We start from the raw sequence: 15,168 nt of genomic DNA, 5'->3' as shown, positions 1-15,168 counted from the left end.
TCATCATTAAAAACCTGAAACACTCCATTCACAATGAAGTTTATGATTACCTCAAGCATACTTTACAGTCCCTAATAAAATGTAAAAGTTTTGATGAATTTATTTGCTGATGCCATACTTTGTTTAAACCTGGTGTTAACTTGTCACTCAGGCCATTGTTTTTGTGAGTAACTACTTCACCAGATGCTAATCTATTGAGCAAGTTTTAAAACAAATACCCTTCACAAATAAATTGTCAGCCTGATGCTGTGGTTTGAAAATTAATCCTCACTATCAGTTCTCTACCTGTATGAAGAAAGACGTTTCAGCTTATTTCATTTTAGGCCAGAATGTTTGAACATCAGGTTTTTGGAACTGCTGTGCTCACAGTGTGTCTGAGATAATCTAGGGATATTAAGGGTATCCTCTTGCTATGATGTCATAAAGTATAGAATAAATTATCTAAACCAGACCATTCAGAGCATTTACAATTTGGTAACTTTAATAGTTGGATAAAAATCTTTAGCAGACAATGATGGCGTGAAGTCTAGGAACCATGGAGATCATCAAATTCTTCATTTCCTCCTTTGAGATACTCTGTCAGGCCTTCGCCTATAGCCACTTTGAGTTATGGCTTGTTTGTGGGTATCTCTGCCTTGAGTTTTTACTTCAGTGAGAGATCAGATGACTGATTGGGCATTAAAGAATCTCCCATTTCATTCCTTGAGAAACTCATTTGCCTGAATATGGGCAGAGAATAGCCATGTACACTTCAGACTTCATCCTGCTAATTCTGTCAGCAGTCAGATGATCAATAAACAGTGGTGAGCCAGTTCACTGGCCCATGGCATAACATTGCCAGCACTGTGTTTGACATGATTTGTCAAATACGGTGGCATGCTCCAGGTCATGACCTGTTTCTTTTCTTCCCCATACCTTTCTCCTCCGATCAACGTGGTACAAGTTTATCTTGGATTCATCTGTCCAAACATACTTTTAGATCTGTGAAAAGTCTAATGTGACCTTCCCGTTCTTGAGTGTAACCAGTGGTTTGCACCTTGGTTATAAAACCTCTTACCATTCATGAAGGCATCTCTTGATTATAGACTTTGACAAAGAAACTTCCAGCTCCTTGAGAGTTTTCTCAACTTGGTTAAATCTTGTGGAGTTGTTTTTCTTTTTTATTGAAATGCCAGTGCATTTATTCTTTTTAAGAATGAACCATATAATTGATACAGACACTTTTAAAAAATTTTCTTTAAAAGTGTCAGCATTACTTGTACATACTTTGGCCACATTATTTTAATCTCTCTGTTTAATATGAACATCCACCATTGTAATACAAAATATGTGACAGAAAAAAAGGAAAAACATAATAGTTATTTTTAATAAATTAGGCAAATTTATTGCTATTAGTTTATTTATAATATTGCATAAGGATCTAATGCATAATCTTCTTATTATTCCGGTTATATTGTTTCCAAATGCTGTTCTGGCTCTTTTAATACCCATGTGTATTTTCTTTGTATAAGCCTAGCTTTGTTTAAATCATTATGTTCTTACAACAGGTTTGATTCACACTCAGATTTATTTGGAACGATCTCATTATTTGGCTATTATGCGTTCCCAATAGGTTAAACTGAATATGGTACCAAGATACTTTAACTCAAAGCCTCACAGAAGCTGATGGCTTCTCACTTTGTGTTGTACAAAAGATGACTTTGATTGCTTGTGAAAGTTGTTCATTTACATCGACGTGCCGTGAACTTCCTCTCACCCTTGGACAGGGGAGCTAAAGAATGCCTTTTACTTCAACAGAAGTGTTGACTTAAGGTGAAAATCCCCTCTAATAAAGAAAAGATTACCTTCTATCCTATAAGATTGGAAAACAAAAGATTATAAAAGATGTATTCAAAATGGTGCTTTGTGATTGTTCTGTCATATGGCTCAGTACACATGCATACCATTTGTTTTACTGGCATTGATTGTGAGTGTGTGTGTGCGTGTTTTTTGAGTACTTAGGTGTGCAGTCATGCAAGTGTATAATTCATGGACATGAGCGGTCAAACCCCAGTGGTCCACGGGGATTTGCAAGGTATCATGTTCAGGTTTTGTGATCCGGTGTAAGAAGCTGACTGACCCACTAAGACAGGAAAAATCAAAACCAGCTGGGAGACGTCACTCATTATTTACTGATATTTATCTGTGACCCACACTGATTACATGAATCCTATCAAGGAATGGTGATGGGGGAAAGAGTCGGTGAGAGAGAAGTGTCTCTCAGTTATTTGGTTAGTTTATTTGGTCAAATAAACTGTGAGGGGGGGGGGAGAAATAGGGGAATATATAATGCAGTGTTATGAAAGAGGACAATGATCGTTTTAACTGTCAGTTCACTCACATTAAGCACATAGTCTTTCCTATATAGTTTGATATTTTTAGATGTCACTAAAGTTATTGTCACAACCTCAACACAATGGGGAAAGATGGAATTGTTGTTTGTGGTGCTCAGAGGATTTAAAACCCATCCAATAAAAATTCTTGACTCTGGGCAGAGTGGACTTTTCAGTTAAATCAGGATACTTTTTTTTTTTGGAGAGATGCAAAGCTTTAAGATCCAGGCATATTTTCTCTTATGAAACCCTGCAGACAACATTCCTTGTCGCCCAATTTTCTGGTTATGCAACAAAAATGACTGAGAGAGATTTCTGGAAGTCTCTGGCTAAATGCTCTTTTTGTCTGTGTACAGAAAAAACATCCTCAGAGGACAGGGAAATTAACTAACAATTAGCTTGTATGATAGCTTGTATGATAGAAACCATAAAATGAATACAAATCATAGTCAGAGTATAAAAGATGGATCTAGCCCATGTGATGTTAATAGTAGTTTCTGTACATCTTCACTAGTATTGTGACAGCTACTGTTTTGGGTTTTGGGCTGCAAAAGACCAGAAAATGGACTACTCAATTATCAGCTAATGCTAGCTTGATTAGCAAACAAGAGCACAAGAACTGTTAAAAGGGCCAGTTTGGTGATCGAATTAGCACAGGTAAAGACTACAGGATAGCTATTTTCTACATCTGACCTGTCAATCAAAGTCAGTTTCTAAATGCCTGTACAGTTTTTATGAAGGGGTATATTAATCATTAGCACCCAAAGTGACTTTTGTTTGTGATGTAGCACAGTTGGGCGGTGGTTAGCACTATTGCCTCACATTTCCTGCATTTGAATCCATTGTGGGGTGTTTTCTGTGGACATCTTGCATGTTCTCCCTCGGAACTCAAGCTTATTTCCACAGTTCAAAGATATGCATGGGGTTAGGTTAATTGGTGATACTAAATTAGGTGTAGGTGTTAGCCCTGTGACAAATTGGTGACCTGTCCTGGCTGTTCTTGGCCTCTCGTCATATGAGAGCTGAGATAGGCTCCAGCCCACCTGCAACTCTGAATTTGATAAGCAGGAGAAGGTGGATGGATGGATAGATGGATGGGATGGCCTATGCTTGGATCTATAGGGATCAACTTGCTTTTGCAGTTAGCCTCAAGTTGTTATTTGAGCAAACACATTTTTTTTTCGCTTTCTGTGTTACGTTATATTCAAGGAACTTCTACCTGACATAAACACTGACATGAGTAACATGTTTTGCTCAGTGCTTCATCAGATTACTGAAAATATACAAAGGCTGAAATATGCAAATTCAGTTTGTGGAGTAAGTAGTAATGGACTACGGTGTACAAAATAGAAAGTATATCTATAATAAAATTGTCGTAATGGATAAACGATTAGAAATATAGTAAGAAAATGCATAAGGTGATAAAGATCTTCTTACTATTTCAATGCCCATTGCAGATTCAGCTAGGATATGTTGCTTTACTGTTGCATGCTGGGACGCTATATCCATGCGACTCCTCAGCCTAACCTTCCCATCAGAAGACTGGCACAGAGGTCAGGGGTCCAGATCAGAGCATTTCTTCCTGCTTTCTTGAGCGTTATCAGCTCTGTCAGATTCACAGACAGCAGAGGTCTAGGACCCTCTTCCTGACCTGCCCATCAGCTCTCAGAGGAATTCCACTAATGAGGCACTATGGGGAACAGATGCAGAGAGGGCAGCCCGGGCAAAAACAACCTGCCACAGTCACTTAATGATCGCAGACACTGTTATGTCATTGGGGAGGTTTTCAGGATGGATTGTTTTGTGTGTCGTTGGTGTTCATGCGCAATGATATCTGTTTCCTTTTTTGTGAATCCTTAAACCATGTGTGCGACTAAATCTACAAACAGTTGTTATGTATCCAGCATGTGGGTTGTTATACACTTTGATGACTCATTTGATTCATTTGCTTCTTCTCCTCTTTTATATGTCACAAACATTTTTCTCAGTCTGTGTCTTGTATTTATTTGTGATTATTTTAAGGTCACTGAAGGCAACACTAGTTTCTGTGTGTATCAGACGGGAGAAATGCCCTATGCATGTGGTATGTAATTTCAATAAGGGTTATGCTCCTCAGAACACTCTATGCATTGTGTTCAAAGACATGAAGTGGTTTATTATTACAGTACAGAACTAATATCAGCCAAGAATATTGCCCAGAACATGCCTTGAATCGCACATGGTCACTGATCAACACCATATGCACTCTGCTTGCCCTTGCGAAATGTGTTCATTCAAACTCTCTAAGGTTTCAGGCCTCAACTTCAATCACAGCTGTAAATGTTAGGACATGTTTGTGTTTGTGCAACTGCCCAGTGTATATTCCAGTACCTTGTGTTGTTTGTATCAGTTGTGGTTAAAAAGGATTAAAGAGCCAGTCCATAAAAACAAGATGAGACTGCCAAGACCAAACAAGAGAATGAAAGAAGTGGAAAATGTGCCAAGTACTTACAGACTGTAAGGAGTCAGTTGAGAAGTGAAACTCTTATGTAATTAACATAGTTTAGCTCTATTTCTGTCATGGTCAGTCTTCTTCATGATCAGTATTTATTTTAATGATGACACTAATATCGAGTGTTTTCTTGTTTTAACAAAATTGCGTTGGTTTAAGGTTTAAGGTAATGTGGGAAAGGGGAGGAGTTAGTCGTATACGAGGAAGGAGAGAGTGTATTTGCTCCAGATGTGTGTTGACACATTGTCAAGTTTTTTTGATCAGGTACAAGAGGCCCTGCTTTCTGTCTCCTTTTCTTCTTTGTCTTCACACATTCACGTTTTCTCCCTCCCGTCTTACGTTTCTTCCCGGTCACTTTTCTTCCTGCTTTACCTTCTGTTTTTCCATCCTCTCTCAGTGAGCTACTTCCACCTTGTGAGCCATGCTTTTCTGCCTGTCCAGAGGAGAAAGATGATCCAGACAATGGAAATGAGCACATACCAGCTGTTGGTAGCAATCAGCTCACGCTTACCTCAGTCCCAGATCAGACCACAGATTAAATACAAAACAGAAACCCCATGCTAACTGCATCTGGATGCTGATTCCTTCGCATGAGATTCTGAATCGCTTTTGGCATGGCTTCAGCAGAGGCCCCTCTTTCATGTACATATTGAGATTTATGAAGTCCCAGCACATGATAAAAGCTGAGTTATAGACTTCAACAGGTACACATTCTGAAATACAGACCAGTGTTATAATACTCACACAGACAAACATATGGCAAGTATATTACAAGTGCCGTTACACTCCACTACATGTACTTGGATACCTTAGAATCAGGTGTTCAGACTTAGGTACACAAATAATAAAATTTTAATTCTATGTCCTAAGAACATCTGCCTTGAAATACTATTGGATATTACTCTAGAAAGTATTTGTTAGTTATAAATTTTCACTTTTATGATATTTTTCATTATTTTTTATTTGTTTAAGTTTCATTCATACAGGTCCAGAGACTTTCTCGACCGAGTTTCATTAGATAAATCTGGCTTTCTTTTAGCTAATATATACTAAAGCAACAACTAACTGGCTAATTTTCACTTGCTTCCTTATTTTGTTGTATCTAGCAAAATATTTTTTTCTGCCCTTAATTTTAGGTAGTGTTGTTCACTGTTGGCATTTGGAGAACAGGCTTTAAGGCGCTCGGAAGTGAGCAGAAACTTCTCAGTCACTGGATTAACTTGGAAAATTCTCATGTCCTTCACATAGAAGGCAATCCAGGAAAGGCTTTTGTCTTTTGATTAAATGGCGTTAAAAAAAAGTGTCCATGACAAAGATTTAATTGTTTTTTCTTGACTCACACAAAATCTGGTTTTAATATCAATTGTTCCTTAGAGTCTTGTAATTTTGCTCCATCCAACACCCAAAAAGAAATAAACTTCAGATTTTAATGACTGTTTTAATGTTTTATTTTCAAGCTCACACATTTTTCCCTGCTTAGCTCTAAAATATGCATAAGGTTTAAATCCAAGATCCTTACAGCTTAATAGAACAATTTATGTGTCTAGACCCGTTTAGAATTGTTTGCAGTACCTTCCACCATGTATAACTAATATTAGCAAGTAAGAGGAGCTGAAATGTCAATTCAACAGTGTGGCAAGATGAAATCAGCTCCCCAAAAACTATTTCAATCATAACTATTAAACTGAGAGTAAATAGCAATGTAACACAGAAGGTGTTCCACTGGTCTGTAGTTGCTTACTGCTTAAATGTCTCTGGGGAAAACACAAGCAGAGTTCAAGAACAAGGAACCAGGCCTGGTTGATTGGGCTAAATAAGACAGATTTTTGTGGTTTAATTTGCAAAAACATGACAAGTTCACTGTGATTAGCATGCTGCTAAATCCCTGGCTCTTACTTGAGTGGGACCTTGATGACTGACAACCCATAGGCACCTTCTGAATCTGCCCGATCAGCACAATTTAATTGAGACTTGCCAGTCTTAGCAGATTTTTACCAGCCCTGGAATGATATTGATTGGCCTTTAGGTCTGAGGATCTGCATTAACTAAGTCGTAAATAAGAAACATGTCTTTGTAATAATGGGTTATAAAACAAACAGCTACTGAATTTGAGCGTTTGGAGTGAGCAAGTTGAATAACCATGAACTTTGTGCAAGATTGACCCGAGGGCTGGAGGTGACTGACTTGAAAACTATAATCTTTGTAACAAGGAGCTGTTGGGGTCGACACGCTGATTGAATAATCGAAGATGCACCCGGAGGAAATGAGGGAATCTGTTTCAAGGGATTGGGTTATCTAAGTAGAAAATTACACTATTGATTTTCATTAAAGTGGAAGGCTGCACGTAAGAGTGAATTCATTAAGAAGAATTCTTTAGGTCAGTCTGTTTGCATTTTGCTCTTGCCACACACCGTCTCTTTCTCACTTTTTGTATTTGTAGTCTTTCTTTTTGTATTTGGGTTGATAGTTGTAAATACCACTACACTGGTTGCATTGAGACATTTGAGCATGTTTTCCAAATCGTGCGGTTTTAGTCTCACGCTTTGTTATTTTCAGTGGGTAATTTCAAGGCAATTTCTTTGTTGGAACAACAAAGCAACTATTTCATAAGACAGGTATGTAAGAAATAGACAAACACAACTAGCTTTGCCAACAGTACTACACTTTTACTGGACAAATTGGTTATGACAAACACAAACCACCAAGAGTAACCATTTTATATACTGCCTGGCTAAAAAAGAAGTCACTACCTGGTTTTAACTAAGAAAATTGATAAGAGGCTTCCATTGGATAATTACTGCACTGCTTAATGTGTTTTGACTAGCAACAGGTTATTAAATCCTAACTGATGAAGTGAGTAGTTTCTCATTTTTCAAATAAACACATCCTGTGAAAAACCACCATATTCAAGGAAGAAATGTGGTCGGAAAAAATCTTGAATGATGATAGAACAGAGGTTTGGTTAAATCAGATGGTAAAATTTCAACAGCAGAACTCATGGCTGTGTTTAATAGTGAAAGTAAGAGCATTTCTGCACGCACGGTGCAAAGAGAAACCAAATGGTTGGGACCAAACAGCTATGTAGCCTTAAAACTGTTTATCAGTGAAACTAATAGGGGGGAAAAGGCTTCAATTAGCTAGAAATCAAAAAGATTGGACTCTGGAGTGGATGAAAAAGGTCCTGTGGTTTGACGACTGCAGATTTACCCTGTTCCAGTGGGGAGTGTTTACTGTGCTGAATGTCTAATGCTCCCTGAACCAGTGCTATATGGGGCGCTTTAGTTTAATGTTAATGTTAGTTTCATGTTATGTCCTCCCAAAAATTAGGTCAGCTGACTACCTGTATACCCTGAGTAACGACCAGGTTTTTACATCAATTTTCCATCCCATGAATCCTGACAATATCAGGATTCATGGGATCTAAACGGGACTTCATTTGCACACAAAAAGTTTAGACCTTTGGAGAATCTTTTTTATGTGAGAACACATTCCACCTCTCCTCTAATCAATATAACAGAAAAAGAATGCAACTCTGGAAATCTTTGAGTGACTCTGGAAAAATTGTTGTGAAATTGCATAAGCCGATTGAAACGATGCCACAGCAAATCTGTCCGACAAAATATTTATGCATGTTCACTGTACTAATTAGTGATTACATGCTTAATGAAGAATTCAGCTATTTATAACATTCTAATTATACGGCTTCCACCTTTCGCACCTTTCAAGTGCTCTTCAGCGCACTCAAACAGGTAAATACTGTGTTCCTCTAACAGAAATAGGTAGACAAAGACGCTCCCAAAACTCTCCTGTCAGGGAACATCATCAGACACCCAGCTTGGGTTTCTGATCTTCAAAGGCTTGACTTGCATTCCTGTGTTTTTCTTTTTTTTTCTTTGAGAATATTTTGTGTCTGCGAACATTCCCACTTCTGTGTCCGGTTTCATGTTTCTGCCTATTATGAAAACCTCCCTTATAGCGGGACATGGAAGTCAGGAGAGTGCTAATACAAGGTTACAAATACTGGAACACCAGCGGAGGAGCCAGATCAAATGTCACCGTTCCATAGACGGCACACATTGCAGTCTTGAAATGTCTTCATTGTACAGTTGAACAGATTATTATCAAAGACATGCTCCTGATATAAAAGGCTATTACAAAAACAATGTTCCCTCTGTGTTTTCTCCCCCCTTGAAAGGAAATACTCCTTTAAAGTCGGTGTCAGTTACACAGAAAGTTCACTTTTTAAGAGTTTCATCCAGCGTTTGTAGTCGAATGGTTATGATGTGAACTGTTATTTTAACACTTAAGATGCCCTGCTTCATAGAAAGTTTGCAACATCTGGATAAATTGTTGTATGTATTTTGCCTCCGACTCCCACAACCGGAAAATTTTTTCATCATGGAAACAATATACCTCTAAGTCAACTTAAGTGCAAGTGATGGACGTCTTAAGCGGAATGATGAAATGGCTCCATCTGACCTTTGGGATTGTTTGAGCCCTTCTCTGTTTTGCCTTTGCAGCAGTGTGTAAGTCATGATGTCATGTTCCTTAAGCCAGGTGTCCATGCGTGTTCGGCTGCTCAGCTCATCCCCTCTTAAACCCACTGACCTCACAACTAATACAGGTAACACTGTGGTAATACTAGTATTGACGCAGCTTTGGATGTAAGTATTGAGAGGAGAGCCAGTCAAACAGAAAAGTGCTTGGCTCGGGCATGGGAATCAATGGCTAGGTGGACAGAAGGCCAATGCAATCAGGGAGGCGATTGAAGCAGACTTAAAGCCTGCTGAGCCAGCACCAATGCAGAGGTAGAGTCATTTGGAACTGGATGCCTTCTACTTGTCCTCTGGACAGCACAAAAGCATTACAAGCATGCTACAAGAGTTACATTCTGTCCCACATTAAATCACCATCATGCACATACACCTCCATGTAGGAACGCATTCTTACACTCAAAGCATGGCCTAGCTGTATTTATTAATAAAGAGACACTGTGGCAGAGATGGATGAGTTCCATTTTGATTTCAGTGCAGTTTTATTTGTAAGGAAAAAAATAGCTGGCACAGGAGAAGTAGTACATTTTTCCATAAATAATACGTCGTGTTCAGAGAACTGCTGGCAAAGGAGAAAAACACTAAGGTATTTGTAGGTTGAGGTCACTTGGACTGTGTGTGTGTATGTGTGTGTGTGTGTATCTGCATGTGGAAACAGTTGAGTCCATACTCTTTGTTTGCATCCTTGTTTGTTTTTCTGTGTGTCTGCATGTGTGGCACATTCTGCAGAGGTTTGTTAAAAGTGCTCCACTGAATTTCTTCGAAATATCAGCACACGGATGCGCTGCAGCTGCTAATTCTCTGGCTTAACGGGAAAAGGCTGCTTCAGTGCCGTATGAGAAGCCTCAGCATAGGTGCCCAATAGGGAGCTTTGGTTTGTATAAGGCCTGAAACTCCGACACTGATTTTCTCTCTGAGCTTTCACTTAAGGGTGGTCCAGTCAAACACATTGAGGTCACCACTTTCATTCATTTCCAATGAAAGCATGAGCTGTGTGGTTTTTGTAGACCACAGACAGTAGTAGTTACTGCAAAATCAGTCGAAGACCAAACAGGTCTTGCTGCAGAACAGGCAAAATATCTAATACAAGCTCTGGTTGGAATAATACGAGAGTGTTTTCTTTGTGAGGTGTCTGCTGGTTGGCCAACGTGCTGGCATGCTGTTTTCCTGTTAAATCGCAGCTGAGGTCTCTCTCTGCTGGCCCCATTGTGTTCGCAGCCTCGTCTGGGAGCACAGTAGGAGCTTTAAGTGAGTTGTGTTTGTGTACTGCGGAGAGCCTGTGTGTGCGTGAATATGTGACCTTAAAAATTTGCATGCACAAGGGGGATTATATATATTTATCCACGTTGTGGGCCAAACCCTGACCCTATGCAGGAAGAGCCATTGTTATTTTGACATTTTCTGCGGAAACTGGAATTTATGAGAAAGTTTCAAGACAGATAACCTATAGCGATACCAAGAATTAGACTCTAATTTTAACCAGAATGACATTTTTCTCTCTCTTGACTCTGTGGCATGAAGAAATCTGGGGTTACCAGGTTACATTTTGTCATTATTTTGTCTCCTAGCAGGATGCTGCAAAAACATGCAAAGCTGGAAGTCAGTTTTATTGAGAGTGTGAAAGCCAAAGAAGAAAAGCCAAAAAGTGCGCTTCCTCAAATGGCCACTTGAGGCAATACAAGCATATGTGTGCACCTGGCTAACCAAGCTTGATAGCATTAGCTAAAGCCATGTACATATTCAATATCTTATACTCTCTGGACCTTCAGTTTGACCGGTAAGCCTTAAAGATCCCTGATGGAATACCATGTCCTTTCAATTACCCAAAATACCACTATTTTAATTCATGTAGCTACACTATCAACAATGTTTACTTTTGGTTAAGGCATTATTTTTTGTTGATTTCTTATTTGCTAAAAGCTTTTGTCCAAAACTTAATCATGTGTATTGTTATTTTAAGAAGAACTGTTTTTTTTCCATAAAGGCTTTGATCAGCTTCTCTCAGATTTACTGCTCTATGTGGATTTAGGCAAAAGGTTTATGAAAAAGCTACTGTTACTGTAACTTTTACACATACAAGTGACTTATATAAATATAAAAGCTTGTTTCCTACGCTGGGGGGAGGGGGTTCTGCTGTCTGATTTAAAAAAAAAAAAAGACTTTAAGAAAATCAACATAAGTTAGGGTTTTACATGTGAACTTACATTTCTAATTTATCAAATGCCACTTGCTGAGCAGTTCTTAGATTTTAAAACAAAGCTTCTTTCGTCTGGCTTCTTCACCTGTTCCTTCTTACAGCTTTCTCTATATCTAATGGTGACATTATCACACATTAATGGCTTTTTGTCACTGGAAAATACAGTCATTCTGCCTGTAGCTTGCGGACGCAGTGTGGTACAAACAGCACAACCCAGCTTAGATGGCTTTGCTGAATTTCTGTGACAACAATTTTATTGGCAGCTGCCAACAGGAAAGCATCACAGCTCTGAGAAGGAAAATGTGTTGAGACTAAAAGTAGGAATCTAAGATAACATGACATTTGTTAAGCAGGTGTATCAATGAGTTTAGCACATGAAAAGTTAACTTTCTTGATCATTAAGTAGAATCACATTTATTTGCACATTAATTTAAGGTGGAACAGATTGTTCCAGTCCACTTTAACTTCTGGGTAAACTAAATTATAGAAGATTTGCAGTACATGAGGTTTAATAGGAATGATTTGATATCTCTTCTTTATTCCATTTAAATATGGAAAACAAATAACTAAAATTTGAGGATTCAAAACAGGAATTCACAAGCCAGTGGGTAAAATTAGGTAGGTATGTCTACCTTTTATGCAATTTATGATACTTAAAAGGTAAAAACTTTGGTATGTTGAGGAATTTTCACCACTGAAGGTTTTCAGATTTCCTTTTAGCCTTAGTTAAAACTAACAAAAATGGAAATGGGTTGAATGTGTTTATAAAATGAGTTTTGGGTCATGGTCTATCTGTTCTGAGTGCTGATGTATTGTTAATGAAAGGCAGTATAACTTTCTGTTGTGCGCTTGCATTTAAAATGAGCGTGTACATTGTTTCCTGCCTGGTACCATTTATAAAATGAGGCCATAAATGATGTCATCTAAAGCCTTCTCAGTGCATTATGTATATTGATGACATATATTGGAAACTTGGCTTTCTCGTGTATATTTTTACCAGAACATTTGATCATAAATCTAGACTAAATTGCTTGTATGGCTGATAGCATGATGCTGAATAACGACTGTGGTCTCAGAATAGCGTTCGTAACTCACTCTTAAAGCGTATCAGCCGAGTTGCATATGGGCGTGTGTGAGCGAGTGTGTGTCTGCACGCGGGGTTAGATGACCGACTGGGCAGGGTGATAGCACATTGTGGTAACGCCACTCAGGTCAAACTCTCTCCAGGGACTAGAAGTGGAAAGTGAATGATGCCAGTTTGGATACTGGGCTATGACAACTGCTCTCAGCAGCATCTCATCTGACAGACCTATTAGTACTGATGCCAACATACAAGCATAGAAACAGCAGGGCAACACACACAGTATAAACACAGAGTAGAGTAAAGAGAAGACATCCTGTAAAACAAAGCAAAGAGTGTGACATCAGCCTTCTTTTCATTTTTGTCTTCAATGAACAAGTGCAAGTACAGATATTTCCAGTAGGCAGCGAAGGGCACATTTGACATGGTGCCTCCTTAAACACACCACAAATCTTAGACCACAGGGTGAGAGACGTTTGTGTTTCATTTCCGCTTGCGTACAATTTGCCAATGGCCATCACTTCCCCACAAAGAGGAAATTGAAACATCAAGCCCCTGTTATTATCCAAAATATATTTATTTTCATTCGATGTATAACCTCAAGAATGGTGACTTTTGGTTTAGATGCATTTGGGTTTAATGAAGATGTTGTAAATCAAAAATGATCCGGTTAAAACATCCAAAACTGCAGGACACTGGGTTGAAATTGCCCATAGCAATTCCTCGGTTTTACCCGACACACTTCTGTTCGCAGGCTGAGAGAAGTGTTTAGCAGCGCTGGCTGAGGATTAGACAAGTTCCAGCCCTTCTACATTTCCTCTGCTCTCATTTCATTGTTTTCAACAGGCGTCCCTCAAATCACTTCAATCAAATATCATGCTGCCAAAACACAGAAAGAACTCAGTGCCCCATTTTTAATCATTTATGCCACGGTCAAGAAACCAAATTTGGGGAAGAAACTGCCACTCTGAAACTCAATACACACACTGCATTAAATAATGCAAGCAGTTTGTAGACTTCTTTTCAAACTGGCTTGATTTTTGTTTGTGCTCAGCCCTCTTTTAATGCCCGCAAGTGTGTTCCACAAAGTTGGATCTGTGGAGAGTAACTGGGTTCATATGCACACTTCAACTTGTGTATTAAATGTTTACCACTGAGTATTTGATTAATAACTTAATTTTTCTGTTATGCGTATTTTGTTTGCGTTGCGTCTTTGATGGGAGAGTTTTGAGTTTCATTCTCCCATCAATGGTTCAGCCGTTTGTGTATCAGACCTCTATGATTTGCTGCCTTACACTCCATCATCTATTTTGGCTTTGATTTGTGCAGATGATGTTGTTTCTCAGACACCCAGGTGTTTCTCATCAGTCCTATAAAGGGACGTTACTGCTCACCTAAACTTTTTCCATACGTAGAGGAGCCCTTTTTTCCTCTGCTCGGGTTTCAGCTTACTGGCACAGACAAACCTCAACAGAAAGCTCTGCTCTTTTTAGACCTTGTGATTCTAAGTGCTTTAGAAAGAAATCCAAGATAGAAGTAGGAGCTGTTGAGAGTTGCTGCAATCTGTTAGTTTGAAAGGACTCCCGGCTTACTCCACTCACAGACTTCTCTGTAGTTCCAGATGGTACAGTCTGTTTTCTGGTTCACATGACACAGCAAAATGAGAACGATCTGAATTGTTTTTGAAAACTTTCTGGTAACTTCTTATATTGAATTTTTAATATAATAACTTTAACAGGGTTTTTCTTGATTCTCAAGCTGTCAGGTAAAGATTTGCCTATAAAACTAAATAAAATAATTATACAAGTTTCCTGTTTGATGTCACACAATAAAAACTTTTTTTTTTTTGTAAGTCACATTTGGTTAACTGCACTGATTATTGCACATAACACAGATAAAACTGTCCAAAAGTCTTAAGCCACTTCTCATTTCACTATATTTTACTATATTCACTAATTCTCCAGGCTTCTTGAAGGACACTCAAAGCATTTCTTTGATGTTCACTGCTTTTTGTTCTGTTCTCTGTCAGGATGATTGTTTCAGTAATGTTGAATTCCATGCTCTGGGGAAGCCAATCCATGACTGATAGTTTTCCATTATGTTTTTATGTACAGGTCTGATACTGAACAATTTATTAGACCACAACTTAATGTAAAGATTATGCCACAGTTGCCCCAAATTAACATGGGTAATCACCAAAATAGTTTGTTTTCTTTTTAAAACTGTATGCCAACACATTTTCTTTTCTAAATATATTTTTTTGGCCAGATACAGTGAAGACTGACAGGAAAGCGGGGGGAAAGAGAGAGGAGGAGACATGCGGCAAAGGGCCGCAGGTCGAATTCGAACCCGGCCCGGCTGCTCTCAGCCATGCGGCATATGGTCGCCTGTTCATCCAACTGAGCTAATATAACGCCTGTATGCCAAAACTTTCACGTTTTTATTTATCAGTCCATAAAACCTGTGATACTAAT

The sequence above is a fragment of the Aulonocara sp. 'chitande type north' Nkhata Bay genome, linkage group LG17, assembly GCF_057382095.1.
Source record: "Aulonocara sp. 'chitande type north' Nkhata Bay isolate Kocher_YH1m ecotype deep benthic linkage group LG17, A_spYH_male_GT1.1, whole genome shotgun sequence".
Taxonomy (NCBI): domain Eukaryota; kingdom Metazoa; phylum Chordata; class Actinopteri; order Cichliformes; family Cichlidae; genus Aulonocara; species Aulonocara sp. 'chitande type north' Nkhata Bay.
The sequence above is the reverse complement of the archived record's forward strand: the minus strand, read 5'-3'. Positions refer to the sequence as shown.